At 39.2% G+C, this 18161-nt stretch overlaps 5 non-coding genes across 5 annotated transcripts; all 5 read right to left on the bottom strand.

Annotated features, from left to right (window-relative positions):
* Nucleotides 1-2165: 2165 nt before the first annotated feature.
* LOC125888171 (U4 spliceosomal RNA) lies at nt 2166-2306 on the bottom strand. Its single transcript, XR_007449304.1, has one exon. It is a non-coding gene; the product is annotated as a U4 spliceosomal RNA (small nuclear RNA).
* Nucleotides 2307-3067: 761 nt separating this feature from the next.
* On the bottom strand, nt 3068-3208 carry LOC125888154 (U4 spliceosomal RNA). Its single transcript, XR_007449287.1, has one exon. It is a non-coding gene; the product is annotated as a U4 spliceosomal RNA (small nuclear RNA).
* Nucleotides 3209-3998: 790 nt separating this feature from the next.
* On the bottom strand, nt 3999-4139 carry LOC125888153 (U4 spliceosomal RNA). The gene has a single exon (XR_007449286.1). It is a non-coding gene; the product is annotated as a U4 spliceosomal RNA (small nuclear RNA).
* Nucleotides 4140-5843: 1704 nt separating this feature from the next.
* On the bottom strand, nt 5844-5983 carry LOC125888155 (U4 spliceosomal RNA). Its single transcript, XR_007449288.1, has one exon. It is a non-coding gene; the product is annotated as a U4 spliceosomal RNA (small nuclear RNA).
* A 566-nt stretch (nt 5984-6549) lies between these two features.
* Nucleotides 6550-6690, bottom strand: LOC125888170 (U4 spliceosomal RNA). Its single transcript, XR_007449303.1, has one exon. It is a non-coding gene; the product is annotated as a U4 spliceosomal RNA (small nuclear RNA).
* Between the last annotated feature and the right edge of the window lie 11471 nt (nt 6691-18161).

Here is an 18161-nt window from a genome sequence, read left to right as displayed (position 1 = left end):
TAGCGAAATCCGAAATCTTTTCTTAACCATAAGCAAGTAGCTTTGTTGCCTAAACCTAACTGCTGACCACTTCTTAGCACCAAACACCATCAGTTGTGGCACCCAAAGCCGGGTTTTTTTTTATTTTTCGTGACATGCCGCTGCCTTTCTGGGCACATCTGTGGCACTCAAAGCTGGGTGTTTTTTAGAGACACACTGCTGCCTTTTCAAACACATTTGTAGTACCCAAAGCCAGGTGTTTTATGGCCACATGCCACTACCTTCCTTGCCATGTTTGTGGCACCCAAAGCCGCAAGCTTTTTCTAACCATAATCAAGTAGTTTATTGCCTAAACCTAACCACAGACACCTTACATTAATTACTTCACGTGACTAGGGTCAACCGCGATCTTTTCCTAACAGTAACCAACTAGTTTCTTGCCTAAACCTAATTGCAGACCCCTTCTAACTACTGACTCCTTCAGAATCAAGTTACAATGCAAAAGGCTGCCCTTGGTGCCATTTTAGTGACATTTGAGGCCTCTGCCCAAATGGCAAAATATGACTGATAGGGATAACAACATGTTGGCTCAGAAACACATCTACATAATAAAAGGCATTTTAACTAAGGGATTGTAGATGATACCATGCTTATAACTGCTTTTACATGAAGTCTGCTGACATTGCTTATGATAGTACGGTGTCTCTGATTATAATGACTTATACTGAATATAGATGGCAGTAATCCCAATACCAAAATGTGACCAAAATACATTATTAAGATGGAATATTTTAATTAGTTGTATTCCAGTACAATTTTAGAAGGTACTCCTGACCTTGGTACAGTTTCCTACAGTTCAATATTTATTTTTTAGTGCATGAGAGATATAATTTTGAAGGTGAAAATGACAACCACATCACAAGTATGGACAGTGTGAGAGAGTGAGAACATTAGGTGTGCCTGCATGACAGCAAGAGTGTTAGAGGGTGTTCGTGGGGTGACAGGAGGCTTGAGCTCATCTGCCTAATGAAAGGACCGACTTGATTAAACCTCAACCCCTGTGACTGCCTAATACCCACCCTTCTTCTAATCAGAGATCACTGCAATTACGGTTCTCTACAGGGTGGTAAAACATGACTGCACAAATGTGTCTTTCCCTTTAAAGAAAAAATCTCAATCACAGGAGACTGTTTAGCACAAACTCTGTCACGATGCAGCAATCATCATTAAGAACTCCTAATTGTGTAATGTCTTTAAAATGTATCTATAATATATGATGTATAATATATCATCTGGTGGGAAAACAAACTGACTCATGTTTTAAGATTTAAAATGTGTGTTCCTCTACTACACAATCCATTTTCTCATGTTCACCTTCTCATATCCTGTTACAGAGTGCCCTCTGCTGTTCTGGCAAGTACACTGCATTGTGACCAGGATACTGTGTAAAATAGCATAGTTTTAAGGTGACCTGGCATGTACAAATAAGTGAATAAAAACTCACACAGAAATCTGTTTTTTAAATGCATCCCAAGAATAAAATTAGAGTAGAGTGAGGACAGTTAAATGCTGAAGCTTTGAAAAAAAAAATTAAAAAGCGTGTGAAATTTTAACTCCCAACAGCTGTCAAACATTTAATGGAACGCTGAAGTTGCCCACAATTCTTGTACCGACCTACTACTAAAAGAAAATAAATAAAGTAGACAGTATCATGAATCAACCTGTCTTATTTTTTTCTTATTTTTATTGTCTTATGTTGTGATGAGAGTAATAACACACATTACAGAAGCTATTGTGCGCAGATATAAATACAGGTGTGCCTTGAGGTTAGGGCTTGCACTTTGGAAAACTCTAAAAACCACTGCCCCATAGAGACCTTTTGGATGCTATGTATTAGACTAAAGATACTTTACTCAGATGGTAAAAAAAGTATTCATCATACCAGCTGTAACTTAAGTCGCCAAATAGCGCCTCTTAATTTTTGCGTATCAGAAACGTAATTTGCGCCAGGTGTGACCTGAGCACCTTTAAAGCTGTTGAATAAGTTGAGATGACAGCATTGACTTCTTATCTCACTATTAATGGTATTCAACTGTGTAGGTGTCATAATCATAATTTTGGCAACCTTACGTGTTCGACGTTATTGACAAAACTAATTACGAATTATTCTTCAACATCAATATCAGTCTCCTTAGAGACCGTCAAAAATTGCCATTGCCGACTATATTTCAAGTCGTCAAGGCGGGGTATTGGGTAAAGTTTTCAACTAGCAATAATCGCGCCTCGGATAAACCTCATAGGCTACGATACTGCCACTGCGCAAAGCTACCAACAGTGCGTCAATGGCAGGGTTATGTCTTCTGTCCACACACCTCTCTGTTACGGTTTCAACAAGGGGTGTGGTTTCACGTACGAGTTTATAAACTAATACATCGTTATAATTATGTAGAAATATATATCACGTCATCCTCAGAGAAAAGTCATGAATACTTTACAGATGCATCCTCATAAACGTGAACCGCACGTCTAGAAAAAGGATAGAAAATAAAAAACACAGACCTCTCCTAAACTCTAAATACTAAAACCACACGGCCGTTTTTAGATGTAACATGTTTTAACCTAACTGTGGTCGGATCGTGTAATAACTTGTAATCGATGTGAATATAGTCACGAACAAACAAGTTAATATCCAAACTTACCCATATCGTTAAATAAATGTAAAACAGTGGGATGAACTTATAAGCGGAAATGACGTATGCTCCGGTGCGTCTCTGTTTAAGGCTCCCTTCAACTCAGCCACACTAACTGTTGGGGCTAAAAAGACGATTGTGGTTGAAGACGGACTTGTTTTATTTAATAAAGTAAATATCAGACGCATTTTTAAAAGCAGGGGAACTGCGGAGAGACAAATGAACATACCGAAACTAATACATGAATACGGACTGAATACGGATAAAGAATACCAACACTAAACACTAGTATTATAGTAGGATCTTATTCAGTGAGATCACTTGTGATCACTACATGCATTAACACAGTTTCAAACGTTACGGCTGTTAAAGTTTAAGTCATTTTTACAGTTCATCAGTCTCCTTAGAGACCGTCAAAAATTGCCATTGCCGACTGTTTTTCAAGTCGTCATGGCGGGGTATTGGGTAAAGTTTTCAACTAGCAATAATCGCGCCTCGGATAAACCTCATAGGCTACGATACTGCCACTGCGCAAAGATACCCTGACAAACCTACGGATGGGACCAGTGTCAGGTCCGCACACCCCTCTGTTAGGGTGCTGACTGTAAAGGAAACCAGTCAGGCTGTAACGGAATCTAACTTGAATTACTTTTTGGTTATAAAAAAAAGAAAAAAAAGAAGCTTAACTGTTACTGTCGTGCTATGGCACAGTTTGTGTGAATTAAGAAAATGTTATCTTCAGAGAAAACTACGGACGCATCCCCATAAAAGTGATCAGCACGTTTGGAAAAGACAAAAAAACAGATCTGTCCTAAACTTTCAATACTTTGACAACGCGGCCGTTTTAATATGTAACATGTTTTAATGTAACTGTGGTCGGATCGTGTAATAACTTGTATTCAACGTGTATATAGTCACGAACAAACAAGTTAACATCCAAACTCACCCACTACGTTTAAATAAATACACAACAGTTGGAAGAAGTTATAAGCGGAAATGACGTATGCTCCGGTGCGTCTCTGTTTAAGGCTCCCCTCAACTCAGCCACACCGGAACGACTGATATGTTGAGACCATGCCTTGCTTGATTTAAACTAAATACCAGACGCATTTAAAAGCAGGGGAAACATGTAGAGACATCTGAACATACCGAAACTGAAATATATAGAAATACAGACAAAATATAAAAATACTATACACCAATATTGTAGTAGAACCTCACTCTGAGATCACTCGTAATACTACACATAGGCCTACTACTACGTATATTAACGGATTTCACTGGGACTATTACGAATGATTAATTATTTCACTTTCAACAGACTATCAGTCTCCTTAGAGACCGTCAAAAATTGCCATTGCCGACTATATTTCAAGTCGTCAAGGCGGGGTATTGGGTAAAGTTTTCAACTAGCAATAATCACGCCTCGGATAAACCTCATAGGCTACGATACTGCCACTGCGCAAAGATACCGTGACTGAGTTACAGAGGGGGTCAGTGTCAGATCTACACACTCCTCAGTTAGGGTACTGACTGTAAAGGAAACCAGTTGGGCTATATATGAGTGTTACTTTAATTATTATTGTTTGAATATTTAAAAAAAAAAAAAAAAGTTGATTTAAGTGTACTTAAATGTACTGTTACTGTCATGTTAGCTCAGTTTGTGTTGGTTAAGAATATGTATTTACTGTTTCGATTAACTTGTCTTGTAATAGTTGTGTGGGCGGGACTAATTATTCGTGTTTCGGGCCACTGGCTGACTCAACTTTAGGCTGCATGAGACTAAAGATATTTTTCACAGAAGGAAAATACAGAAAAAAGGTAGTCAACAGACTAGATCTACTTGAGGTCTCCAGAGTAGCATCTCTTTGTTTTGACGTATCAAAATATAGTTTTCACCCACTGCAGCCTGAGTATGTTATTCTTAAAATTGATACTTTACAGTATCACTCCACAGACATCCTGTGTAAAACGATACATGTTAGATATAGGCCATACACACGTTTTAACATAAGATAAAGTAAAACTTTATTTATCCCGAGGGAAATTGTTGTGTTGCAGTTGTGGTACAAATTGTGGAAGAGTGCAAATAAAATAAAATATAAACAATAAATATTATCAGTAAATTGAAGTTTGATACAAATACCTCATAAATAGGCCTGTGTGGGGATTTCTGGAACAAAAAGTGAAGACACAGAATAACAGTCTGCAGCTGTGTCTTTACATGAAGATACATAGTAATAGTAATGTACAGTAATGAGGCAGCATGTTTGGGAAGGTACATTTAGACCTTTATCTAAAACACCAATAATCTCTAGTGGGGTAATATAAGTAATATAAACTATGCCTTCTAATGTCACTATTTGAATTACTTTAGTAGACAATTTAATTATAACAATACCTCAGTCTCCTTAGAGACCATCAAAAATTGCCTTTGCCAAGGCTGTATACTGATGTTACTTTCATTAGTAAGTTTGAAAAATCTAATTATACTTATATTGGGTGTAACTGTTAATTTCATGCTGTAGCCTAGTTTGTGTGGGTTTAAAAAATATTTCATGTTTAGGTCAATGTGACTTGAGGTTATAGTTGGGAAGGTGGGACCAATAATTTGTGTTTTAGGCAAGCTTTGGGCTCTGTGAGACATTAGATACTTTTCACAAAAAGTTTAGAAAAAAGGGATATATCCAGCCAGCTCTACTTGGGATCGCCAGGGTAGGACCTATTTATTTTGCCAAAACCAAAATATAATTTTCACCTGATGTAGCCTGAATATGTTTTATAAAAAATATTAAAAATTACAGCATTTATCCTGAGGGAAATTGGTGTGCTGCAGTTGCAGTATAAAGGGGAAAAGAATGCAAATTTAGACAGTGCAAATAAAACATAAATTAAGATGATGAGTAAGGTAAAGTTTAATACAAATTTCTAATAGATGAGCCCAGGTATGAGTTGATATTTCTAATATTAAAAATTAAGACGAAAAATAAGAGTATGCAGCTGTGTCTAAACATGAAGAGACATAATAGTGATAATGTGCTAGCCTTATGTAGATATAGTCATAGAACACCATTGACCTCTGCTGGTGCAGAGTGAGAACTACAGATGTATGATATGACTCAGAGAAGTGTTGGATCTTATATACAAGTCTTCTTGCTTTGAACAAATTATCAGTCTCCTTGGAGACCGTCAAAAATTGCCATTACCAACTGTATTTCAAGTCGTCATGGCGGGAATTGGGTTAAGTTTTCAACTAGCAATAATCGCGCCTCGGATAGACCTCATAGGCTACGATACTGCCACTGCGCAAAGCTACCCTGAGAAAGCAGCGGATGGGGTCAGTGTCAGATCTACACACACCTCAGTTAGGGTTTAACATGCATATTATAGAATGGCTGTAAGGGAAAGTATTGTAGTAAGGCTGTATACGGATATTACTTTAATTTTTACTGTTTGGTTAGGAAACGTCGAGTTAAATTACACTTTACACGAAATGTTATATATAGGCCTACTACAGTTTGTGTGGGGTGACGAATTGTATTAAATGTTAAGGAGAACTTGCTTTGTGGCTATAGTTGGGTAGGTAGGACTATTTATTAACGTATTGTGGAGGTTCTGGATTAGATTTAAGATGCTTTTCCACAGATGGTAAGAAAAAAGGGTAGTTATCATACCAGCTTTACTTCAAGTCGCCAAATGGCGCCCCTTAATTTTGGCGTAACATAAATGATATTTAAGCCTCGTGTGGCCTGAACATGATAAATAATTTGACTGAATTGACAGTATCGACTTGTTGTCTTGCTAGTAATGGTAAATATGTACATTTATCCCCCTCTAAAAATGGACACTTCCTAATATTTTCATTCAACAGCATTATCAGTCTCCTTAGAGACCGTCAAAAATTGCCATTGCCGACTATATTTCAAGTCGTCAAGGCGGGGTATTGGGTAAAGTTTTCAACTAGCAATAATCGCGCCTCGGATAAACCTCATAGGCTACGATACTGCCACTGCGCAAAGCTAGAGATTCAACCTTAACGTGAAAGGAGTCATTCTGCGAAATACATTGTTCAGTCGCGGTACTTTTTCTTCAATTCAAGACAATCACACTGTTTTCTGTGTACAATCAAAGACATTTTATCTATGATCCCAACCTGCTGCTTTTTGTAGTTTCTTTGTTGTAGGCTTATATTAACTTTAAAATCTCGCCGTAGCGCAATGCACCATGGGATATCATCTTCCTTATACTGATTATAACATCAATACAGCCCCAAACGTACATTTTTCACACATTAAAAAGCGAGCAGACATTTTATGAGTTGTAAAGATAACGCACGTAAATCGGTGACACACAAAATTATGTATTCTTTAAAATATTTCAGATATTGGTTTGTAGGACTGTTAGCGGCGACAGCCTACGGTGGCCCGTTTGACCTAACCTGCAATCGCGAACACCAGTTTGCCAGCGCTTACATGCAAAGAAACCCGGGTTAAAATACCGCGTTTCTGTGTAGCGACAAAGTCCAGGTATGCTTTTTGAGATAAACGTAAAAAAAAATTAACGTAGAATTCAAACATGTATTTCGAGTAACAGCTTTCAAACGACACAGAAACTGCTTCTCGCCCGTCATGGCTCCGTGTATACAGACACAGCACCAGCTCGTCCCTCCACAAGGCTATGCTACTGAGACGCCACCAGATGTCGGTGTAGACAAAGGTAACTGTGCTCTATTTTCCCTGTGAAGGCCTGTTGTTTGTAGAGTAACTAAATGTGTAACCTACTTCCACACAAAATACATCTTTAAAACTGTGTTAATGAAGGAGGCTCAAAAAGCTAACGTTGCCACACAGTGTATTTAGCATGTTTAGTAGAATGTCTACGTCACTTCAGCCGTTGGTTAATTAACTGACACGAAAATAGCCGACTAGACAAGTTTAAAATTATCATAAGAAACAATGCTGCAGCATATATAATAATAATAATAATAGCCTTTATTTGAATGTAGTCTGGTTTGTACTAATGATATACCGTGCCAAACTAGCTGCCCCCCCACCCCGAAAGGCATTCAAGCTTGAGACTGAAGTATTCTCACCTGGGTGCCGTTACCTTTACAAGTTTACACAAGAAGTCAAACGTCGAGTAAAAAGTTCAGCGTTAATCCAACGAGTTAAATCCAAAATACAAAGTAATTAATCCATTCATGTCGTCCAGAGTGACAAGTAACATCCATTTTGACAGTAGCCATTGAAAGAAGATGCTCTCCTGTGATGCTGAAGCTGAAGTTGTGTAACAGGATGAAAAATGGCCGGGCCGGAAATTGATTGAGCGACTCTTCGCTTTCGCTTTTTGTGCTTGTGCTGTAATGTATTGCCTTTCAAAATATTGCATTAACAAAATCCATGTTTGCAGAAGCTCATTAATTTCAAGCACTGAGCCAGAGACGACTTTGGACTGCTAACTATGGAGGCATTGTGACTTTGAATGGGTAATATCGCTGAGAAAACTTTAAAGAGAAACTGCAGCTGCGATTCATAAGTTTTACCAGTTATTTACCCGTTTAAAAAAGTCACATTTCTTCCATGTCCCCCTTCAAATTCTCATTTAAATATAAAGCCAAACGATTAACTAAAGGTTGCAAAGCAGCATTGTGGAGTTAGATGTTAGGTGTAATTGAGTTATGTACTGTAACTAAATTACCAAAATAAATGTCACTGAATCAGTCACAGTTATAAAGCAAAATGTTGGTGATTACAAATGGTTTACATGCCAACATATTCTTTTAGGTAACAGGCTGATATATGGAATATCCCTCTGTGGTAACATACTCGTTTTTGGCCTTTTACTCTAACACAGTACATCCTCAACTATGCTGCAAAAGAGGAAAACAAATAGCACTGTCTATATAATAACATGACTTTCTGGAGGCTATGTTGAGCCCCTCTTTCCGGGCCTTCCTCACATGGTTCATCAACTCTCTCCACAGTAATGGTCCGAAAACATCTTTTTCTGTCATTTTACAATCTGGAAAAACGGGTTCACAATAACAGATGAGTTGTGAACAAATGTTGCCTTGGAGCAACACCGTACCACACCATGTTTTTGGTATTCTGTATTTAGGTTTATATACTGTTCAACGGCATAACGATCATCATAATTCTCCATTTGTCTCTACAAATTAACCCAGATATATTTAACAATGTTAGTGGTGATAAAGTCCAAGCTATTACGCTCTATAGTCTACTATAACAGTGCACTTTGTGATCCTCTTTGCAGAGCATACTGTGTACTTATATTTTACACACATTTTTCTTCCATAAACAGACTAAATGCAATATTATTCTATGACTCTTCAAGGAAGAGGTAGTTTATTTTATGACAAGAAACATTACAAACATTTTTTTATGCATCATAATGTGCACCACAGAGGGATATAACATTATATATTCATTATACTGAAGAACTTTTAAGTTTGACAGTAAATAGAGTTGAGTACTGTTTACACTGCCTGGTTTACATTGATGTTTTCAGGCCTTTTTTTTTAAATTAAGTGCCCAGTTTAAAACAACAATTTAAAAAATCACTTAAAAGTAATCAAACATAATACGTCACATTGCTTTTATGAAGTAATTAAAATAGTTGCATTACTTATTACATTTTAACAGGGTAACTAGTCATGTTCAGAGTTGCAGGAGAAAAATAAATGACAAAATAAACACCTAGAATCCTGCCCGGATTAACAAACCGTATGGGTCTAGGGATTAACAATAACATTTTAATGGAGGTTTTAGGATTATTGTTTGAGGAAGGATATAATGACTTGGTGATAGAAAGAGGCGCTAGACCATTCATTAATTTAAAAATAACAAGCCTGTTTTATCAGTTCTAATATCCTCTCAGAGCCATCCACCAGGAGAAAGGATACTTAAATGGGGGTGTCTGATACTGTACGTGAATTCTGAGCAGGCCATAAGCCCTTAGTAATGGTATGCACTCTGCACACTGTGTTTATGATACGACACAAACTGTAATTTCACTGTGTGGATATTAGGAGCCCTTTCACTTGTTGTGAAGCTTCAGTGGGATAATGCAGGTGCTTTTGGGTGCTCAGCAGATAAGCATTGGCGTGCCAGGTGCTAAAGCTGCCTGGGCTGACACATTAGACAGGGATTTGCTCCTGCCAGAATGTCAGGCCAATGAGGTTCATAGAGGTAGGCTTGGATCACTGTCAGGGACAGGTAAGTACGCAGATAAGGGGATTACACCATGTTTGCGCCAAGTAATCTCAAATGAATCCTGCCAGCCTCTGTTTCATCCTCACCTGGAAAGCCCAAATTTCTCTTTTCTCAACCCGTGAAACACATTACATGAACTGAGTTAAATTCACAAGATGATCCCTTTAACCTGGCTTAAAAAGCATTTGCGGGGACATTCGGTTGTGGTCATTTAACAACTGTGACAGTAATAATCTCCTCTAATTCTCTGAGGCACCTGATTACTTTTTGTATTAGTATTTTCTTCTTTATCACCGGCTCTGCCCAGTCAAGCGACGTGTGAGGTTTTGTAATCACCTGGGCTGTGCCATAAATGAGATCTGGTTTGGTGGTCGCTCACTGCAGGGCTTAGACTTGACCTGTTGAACAAATAGGACTCTGTGAGAGCAGTCGAAGTCCCTTTGGGCCGTGGCTCTCCCCGCTGGTTGGCTGAGAGATGAAAATAGAGTGTAACAGATGGCTTAGCTGTTTCCGCCATTCAGCACAGGCTGCTGGGCAGCCCACATAATACCATGCCATCCAAAAGGGGCTCAGTGGGCAGCCCATGGTCTTCAACATGCTGCGAGCTGTTTTCCCCCAGAACCATCAATCACAGGCCTCAAAAAAAGAGAGGAAAAAGAAAATCAATGTCATACTTGGGTCACGATCTAACCTATTTTACAATATGTGAAGCAGCTCGGAGTAGGTTAAGTAAGACAGTTTTGGTTTGGGGGAAATGTAAGCTTGTCAGTAAAGTCTGTAGGCTGTGTTTGTGCCAACTAGGCTGATCCAGCTTAGACCACACAGTGCAGCTTTCTCCCTATAATCACACTTTTACAGACCTTGTCAAGGACACACAACCTCTTTAAATTACTGATATTACTGACTCAATAGGGAATGGATATGGTGTAAGCAAGCAGGTGTGTACTTGTTTACCTACACACGAGTGTAGCTGCATGTGCGCAGGGCATTGTGTAATCTGGGCTACATCACATCAGCTTGGTTAAGGGCATTTATTGATGCTGAGAGTCCCTCTGTTCTCTCTCAGAGTGGGGCCACCTGGACAATACAGGATGAGCTGGGCAAACTGTGATTAGATTCTGTTATGAGCAGGGAGAGGAAAACAATGACATTTTTCTTGTGTAAAGTGACAGCTCAGCCAGAGCAAGGGGACATCTGATAAGAGAAGACAAATGTCGCTCATGGTGCCTTTTAGTTTCTCCCCAAACTTCAAGGTCAAACACACATTGCTCCATTAGTATTTTAGTTTCACTCCTCAATGCCAGACAGCAATATGTACAATATATACATTTCAATTTTAGGTTTAGTATGCTCTGCATTCAACCGGCGTCTTTAAACATCAGTCTTGCAATTCAAATATTCTGTTTCTCTTTCTCTCCGGCACACACATGCTTGCAGACTGTTCGCACCAACCCACACACTGCTGCCACCCTGCTATTCCCAGCTTGTGGTTATTCCCAGACTGAGTCAGAATGGCACCATAAGCCTGTCTGTCCGTTTTATGCCAAACCTGATGTCTCCTTGTCACACATGCCTTTGCAGAGGATCTGAGCCCTGCATACAGTGGCCATCGTTCGGCCGCTCTCACACATCCCTTCCCCCCTCCCTCCCCTATGTAATTACTTATAAGTCATATTGACAGCTGGAGGCACACTTAGCTAGGTCAGGAAGCCAGTCAAATCGGAGTGTGCCGTACGCTGTAAATAACCTTCCTCTGTCTCCCCGTTGAGTCTTTCTTCACACCTTTATCATTCACCACCATGACAGTTTCCTGTGTCTGTGAGCAGCTCCATCTGTTATCTCTGCATCTTTAGGATTGTCACTACAGTATATCTGGCAACATTCACCTGGTGATACAATAAATAACAAGACTGATAGGTACTGACAACACAGATGCATAGCAAGAGCACAACCAAGGGTATAATTGTGAGAGTGTGATTAATACAACAATGTCCTGTTTCTTTACCTGAACAAGTGATCTGATGCCATTTATTATTCCCAGTGTTGACTTTGGCCACCTGCACTGGAGATGAATGCAGTGATGGGACTACGATGCATTCTTGTACGACAGCCAAGACCAACTGGTGTATGTTATTTACCAAATGTCATATGATTAACACAACTAACTCTGTGAAAGTCTCAAGTTGCTTAGTGGGGAATTAATGCATTGGGACTGCATATGCCAGCTGATATCACTGAAAAAAACCCAAATAGCTCCCAAACTGTAACCCTGCTTTTACTCTTAAAGGTCCAGTGTTCAGGATTTAGGGGGATATATTGGCAAAAATGGAGCATAATATAATAAGTATGTTTTCTTTAGCGTATAATCACCTGAAAATAAATTTTGTAGTGTTTTCGTTACCTTAGAGTGACCCATTTATATCGACAAAAGGATTGGGTCCTCATCCGTGGAGTGCGGCATGTTTTTACAGTGGCCCAGAATGGACAAACTAAATACAGGCTCTAAACAGGGCGTTTTCGCATCAGCCACCATAGTTAGCAGCCCTTCCGTGACTAGCAGCGTCGGAAACCCCAGATTTTTAATGTGAAACTGCTTTAAAACTGCTTGGGTGAAAATGTAGACTATTTTCCTTAATCACACAATCATGTTAGAAAAAAGCCATGCCTCAAACGCCTTCTGTTTAACACATGTAATATACCTGCTATTATGTAACTATGAAAAATATATTAATTTAATGCAGCATAATGGAAACAGGGTCAGACAGCAAGAGTGGGCGTGCAGTGTTATTAATATAATGCAAAACAATACAGCATCACTGCAGTAAATATGAGTCTAAATATCTGTAAATCAGATTGATTTATCTGTTTGTTAATGGTAGTGTTAAACTGTTGGATTGTGATTAGGTATTTTATTCTTTTGTTGTTGTAGTCCTCACACAGTAATGATGGATACTAAATGTGAAACTAACAAGTAATCGCGTTGGCAACACTTTAGTTTAAAGGAGCAGGGTGTAAGATTTAGGGAGATTTAGTGCCATCTATAGCGGTAAGGACTACAGATTGCAACCAGCTGAAACTTCTCCCTGTTAAAATTCCTTCAGTGTGCATTGTTTAGGAGGTTTTTGCAGGGAGCTGAATTATCTGCAGAGGTTTCTTTCTCTCAAAAAACAAATGGACCAGGTGACAAAATATACTGAATAAAGCAGTTATGTGTTACAAATCTGGTTTCACCTAAGCTGCTAGCCCAGCACCTGCTAATGTGTGCTCAACTTTTTTCTGATCCAGGCACTTAGGAGGTTTTTACCAGGAGCTGAACTGTCCGCTGATGTTTCTTCCTCTCCAAAACAAGCCTTAAACTGTTAAACCTGGTGAACCAAAAATATTTGACAATTTCTACACTCGGGCCTCCACCTCACCATCTGTGTTGCCAATTTCCCGTCTCCCAATTTTTTCAAAGCATGGGTCAAATTTTCTTCCATCAAGTCTGTTTTTATAGGTCACAACTTTTGCATGGGAAATGGCACACGCCGTTTCAGGCCTCATTTTGTGCGTACGCAAAGTTTATAAAAGAGACCCCAGGTGATTTAAATCTGCTTGAATAAAACAGCTTTTCTCATGCTACGCGGAGAGGCTGCTAGCTATGGTGGCCACTGCAGAAATTTGAAATTCAGAAATACAAATGGCCCTATCCAAAGCTAGTGTTTTTTGGGTTTGACTGATCTGGGCTACTATAGACACTTGGCGACGTAAATTGGCAGACTCCAGGGAAGAGGACCCGCTCCCTATGTAGATCTAAATGGCTCATTCTAAGGTAACAAAAACATGACAATCCTTATTTTCAGATGATTATACACCAAAGAAAACATACTTAATATGTTATATTCCATTTCTGCCAATATATCCCTGTTAGTCCTACACATTGGACCATTAAGTATGTCTATTTAGCATTTATAATCAGTATATAGATATTGAATTAATGGGTTATAACTCACTATAATCTAGTTGTGAACAACTATAAGTCAAAAATTATTACTGCGGTTGGCAGGGGGCTGGCGTAAAAACAGGTAATGAATGACAATATAGTAAAACACAGTCGTAGAAATGTCTGCAGGAAGTTTTACATATTGACAAATATTTTACATTAATAAACCCTCAGAAATGTCCTCATAGCTGCGTACAACTACAGCATAGCATATTATAAAGTATTTACTAAATGTATACTCCCTACAAATGCTGTATAGGTGTTGCCCTTCTGTTAGTTAATGGAGAAATACAAGCTGCTGCCAACAGAGGGCAGTCTGTCCACATGGCAAACAGCCCCTGAACTATGAACCTTGAGTGTGATATGACCACTACATCATTATGGACAACTGAAACAGTGTGTCATAAATTAGGCTGTATAATGTGTTGATAGTCAAAACATTTTACAGTCCGGACCTGCTGAGGGACACTGTATGACAAATGGTGCTGTTTGACACCGGTGCGATAACAGATCATCACTATTCAAGCAACATAAAGGCAAGCTGCAGAAAGGTATAGGCACATTGATCAAAATGTCATCACACTCAGGCTATCTAGTAGAACAAAGTGAACTTCTTTAGTGAATTTAGAGAGCTTTGACTCTGCCTCTCCTGGCTACCGACATCCCCTGGGCTAGCATGTGCCCAGACTCAGCATCCTCATTACTCTTTAGACAAACAGGTTTGGACATATTGAACTCAGACCCAAAACAACCCAGCTCTACCACGCCACATTCCACTCTCCCAGCTCTGTTTGTGATTGGGAAGTGTTTGTCTCTCTCACTCTATCTCTGGGTGTCTGTTTGCCCGACACTTGTCTGGCTTGGCCTACTTTCTCCTTGATCTCATCAGTCAATGTGAGGACCTGTGAAGGCCATCTCCCCATCTTGCTCTGTGAATCTCTGCCAGCTCCATGCCTGTGTCAGCAGTTAGGGACTGACTCACACCCACGCAGTCTCCAGTCTTTCGCTCCAGGGCCCACTGGGCAAAGGCAGCACATCTCCCCAAACAGACAGCCTCATTTGCATGCCCATAAATCACTCACAAAACTGACACCCAGCCACACAACAAGGCATGACACGGAGTCACAAAACTCAGTGTGCCAAATTGCAGTGTTACATGCTATTAGGCTCTACGGCAAAAATAAGCTATTCAAGTAACCTCTCGGTTGATGATAGAGCCAATCAAGCCTGAGTAGCACTTACACACATATGGTCCATATCTGAAATCAAAGCAACTTTTATCCCCATGCTGCATGAATGAGGCAAAAAATATGGGAATTTATTTCTAAAAAAAGACCTAAACATATGGCTGATCAAAGCTTGTTACACATTCAAGCGGCAATGAAGGATTGTTGCACTTTCTAAAACTTAGCTTGACTTAAGAGCTTCAAAATTATACTTCTCGTGATTAACGATTCAGCCGCCAAGGTGCAGTGAGCACACCAATAATTTGTGTTATAATGACTACTAATACAGCTCTTGTAAGGACGCAGTGGAATGGGGCTCAGTGAAATATAAATAAGTGAGGAGTGGTTGCTCTTGAAAATATTTTTAAACCAAAGCAATGTCCCCAAATTCCCTTTCCAAATTAATCTGTGCTCATTTGCAAGCAATACCAATGGTTTATTTATGTTTTATTTAGCTGTTTATTTGACAGGGAAAGTGCAGTTAACGTCATTACATTCAGCCACTTAAAATATAACAGATTTGTTGCGCGTAGAATTCATAGTGACAGCTAATTCGCTGTTATTGTCCCTATGTGGGCTTTTAGATAAATTACACGCTTTAAAATGAAGCCTGATTTTAAAAGTACAGGAAAACAACACAACAATATAATTCACATTATACCGTACATCATCACAGCAGCACAAACACTAAAGCATAACAGTAACAATGATCATAGTAATACCTCTATTAGCTTACATCACATTTAATCAACCTTAAAGGGTCAGTTTTTGGGCAAGACATGTTCCAGTAATGGTTTCATTTGGTTTAGAGGGAGCTTCCTGCTGCTGATGGTAATGCTCAAAGAATCAAAACATCACATTTAAAAGAAAACCTCTTTCTGTGGATAACACACAGAACTCCCTGTCAACAGTTTTCTCCCAAAAGCAAAGTTTGGCAACGTCATCTACGGTGATGTCTGTTTATTGTCCTGTATAAATATGTGGAGTGTTTCTGAATAGACACATGCTCCGGGGGATTTTTTAGTGTTGTGAGTACCTTCAATGGAATGGCTGTTGCTATCATCAGACACTGAGGTCATGTCTTCAGTATTGTTTGTACTAGTTACACATTGTGGGTTTTTAAAGAGTGTCTGATATTCTTTGAGACAAGGGTTTTCTATGTTTCAACAACCCCTCAGGTGAAAGAGATACAGAGCAGAGACCTCCTACTTCTTATAGTGTGTAAAATTGAGTTGCACTTGGGATAATGTGATATGAATAAATGCTGCACAGTTAGTTAGCATTAGCTAGCTCACACAGTTGCACAGGGATATATCGCTAACAGTAAGCCTCTGTTGTGTACTGTTAGTTAACAGCCCCCCTAGGGCAGTGGTTTCCAACTAGTCCAGCCACAGTGTGCGATTTCTCCTCAGTCAGTAGTTCAAGGTCCACACAGTTTAGTTCATTCAGCATAATTTTTGCGTTTGGCCATGTCATCGAGCTAGTTTGCTGTCTCTGTCAAGTAGTTGTCCGTTAATCATGGACTCTACAGCAGGAAACAGCACTTCAGACCAAAAGCTCTGTGCCTAAAATTCACCATACTTAAAAATGAAATGTGTTTATGCAAACTTGACATGTTCATGGGTTACTTGCAGCCCATTCAGAATGGGCCTGTGACCCACCAGTTGGGAACCACCGCCCTAGGGGTTGTGGACCCTCTGTTTATGACCCAGGCTTTAAGAGTTAATGTGTTAAAAATGTGTCTATTTTCAGGCATTAAGTAAAATGAAATAAAGGTATTATCGGTAGTGTAGCAAAGGGCATACGTAGGAACATGTTTACCCACCTACCAGCCAAAAAACATTGGTGTATATATAGTAGAGTATATCAATTTCATCATCGGTAACTTACCCATCTACCTGCTAGCACACCCACCTCATCAGCCACCACGACACCACTGGGTATTATGGTGTCAAATATCAGCTGGTTGAGGTGGGGAAAATTTGAACCCATGATCCCCTCAGTATTTCCAAAACCCTGCACAATAACATGTCTTTTGCACAGAAGACGTTTTGACATGTCGCAGTAGGAAAAGCAATAAACTTACAGATTTATGATGACCGAATTCCATTTAGCTGCTTCAGTTTTAGCATCCTGATACTGTGCATGCTGAATCATTGTCATGGCTTACGGGGACACTTTAATACAACGGAGCCATTGTTAATATTCTTTGTAGGCCTAATGTTTTATCAGTGTTTTTACCTACCGTGACAAATTAAAAGGTCTGTTGTGGAAAATACTTAATGTGTTATTCAAGCTTCAAGTTGCAAGTTTGTTTTATTCATATAAAAAGGTTTTCCACCAAAGTGCTTCACAAACACAGACATGTATGTATACAAGCACAGAGCCATAAAAGCCAGATTCAAAGAAAACAAGTTCAATTTCATAAACCTAGGGAAACAAATATAAATATAAATATTAAAAAAGTTAGTACGTTGTTTGAGTCACAAAGGTCAAACATTTAAAAAGGACTTGCAAAGACTTAATGCTTCATTGATACGTTTGTAATTTTTTTGTAAATTGTACATCTCTAATAATTTTGTATTACTTCTTAGTCTGGAACTCTCTTTCAACTGTGCAATCTTCACTTTTATCTTTTTCTAAATATGACTGATTAAATATGATTGTTGTTTATTAATAGGGGAGGTATCTTCAAAACCACTTTTGGTTTCTAACCTCTCCTGCACAATGTTTTAACTTTTAATTTCTTTCTCTCTGTATCTGCTGTACATGTATGTGCAAATAAAGTAAAGTAAACTAAGTTACTAGAAAAAATAAGATTTTTTCATAAAAACATATAAGTTGGGCGGCACGGTGGTGTGGTGGTTAGCACTCTCGCCTCACAGCAAGAGGGTTACCGGTTCAATCCCGGGCGTGGGAGCCCCTCTGTGCGGAGTTTGCATGTTCTCCCCGTGTCAGCGTGGGTTCTCTCCGGGCACTCTGGCTTCCTCCCACAGTCCAAAGACATGCAGATTGGGGACTAGGTTAATTGATAACTCTAAATTGTCCATAG

The sequence above is a fragment of the Epinephelus fuscoguttatus genome, linkage group LG4, assembly GCF_011397635.1.
Source record: "Epinephelus fuscoguttatus linkage group LG4, E.fuscoguttatus.final_Chr_v1".
Classification (NCBI taxonomy): domain Eukaryota; kingdom Metazoa; phylum Chordata; class Actinopteri; order Perciformes; family Serranidae; genus Epinephelus; species Epinephelus fuscoguttatus.
This window is presented reverse-complemented; position numbering and strand designations above follow the sequence as displayed.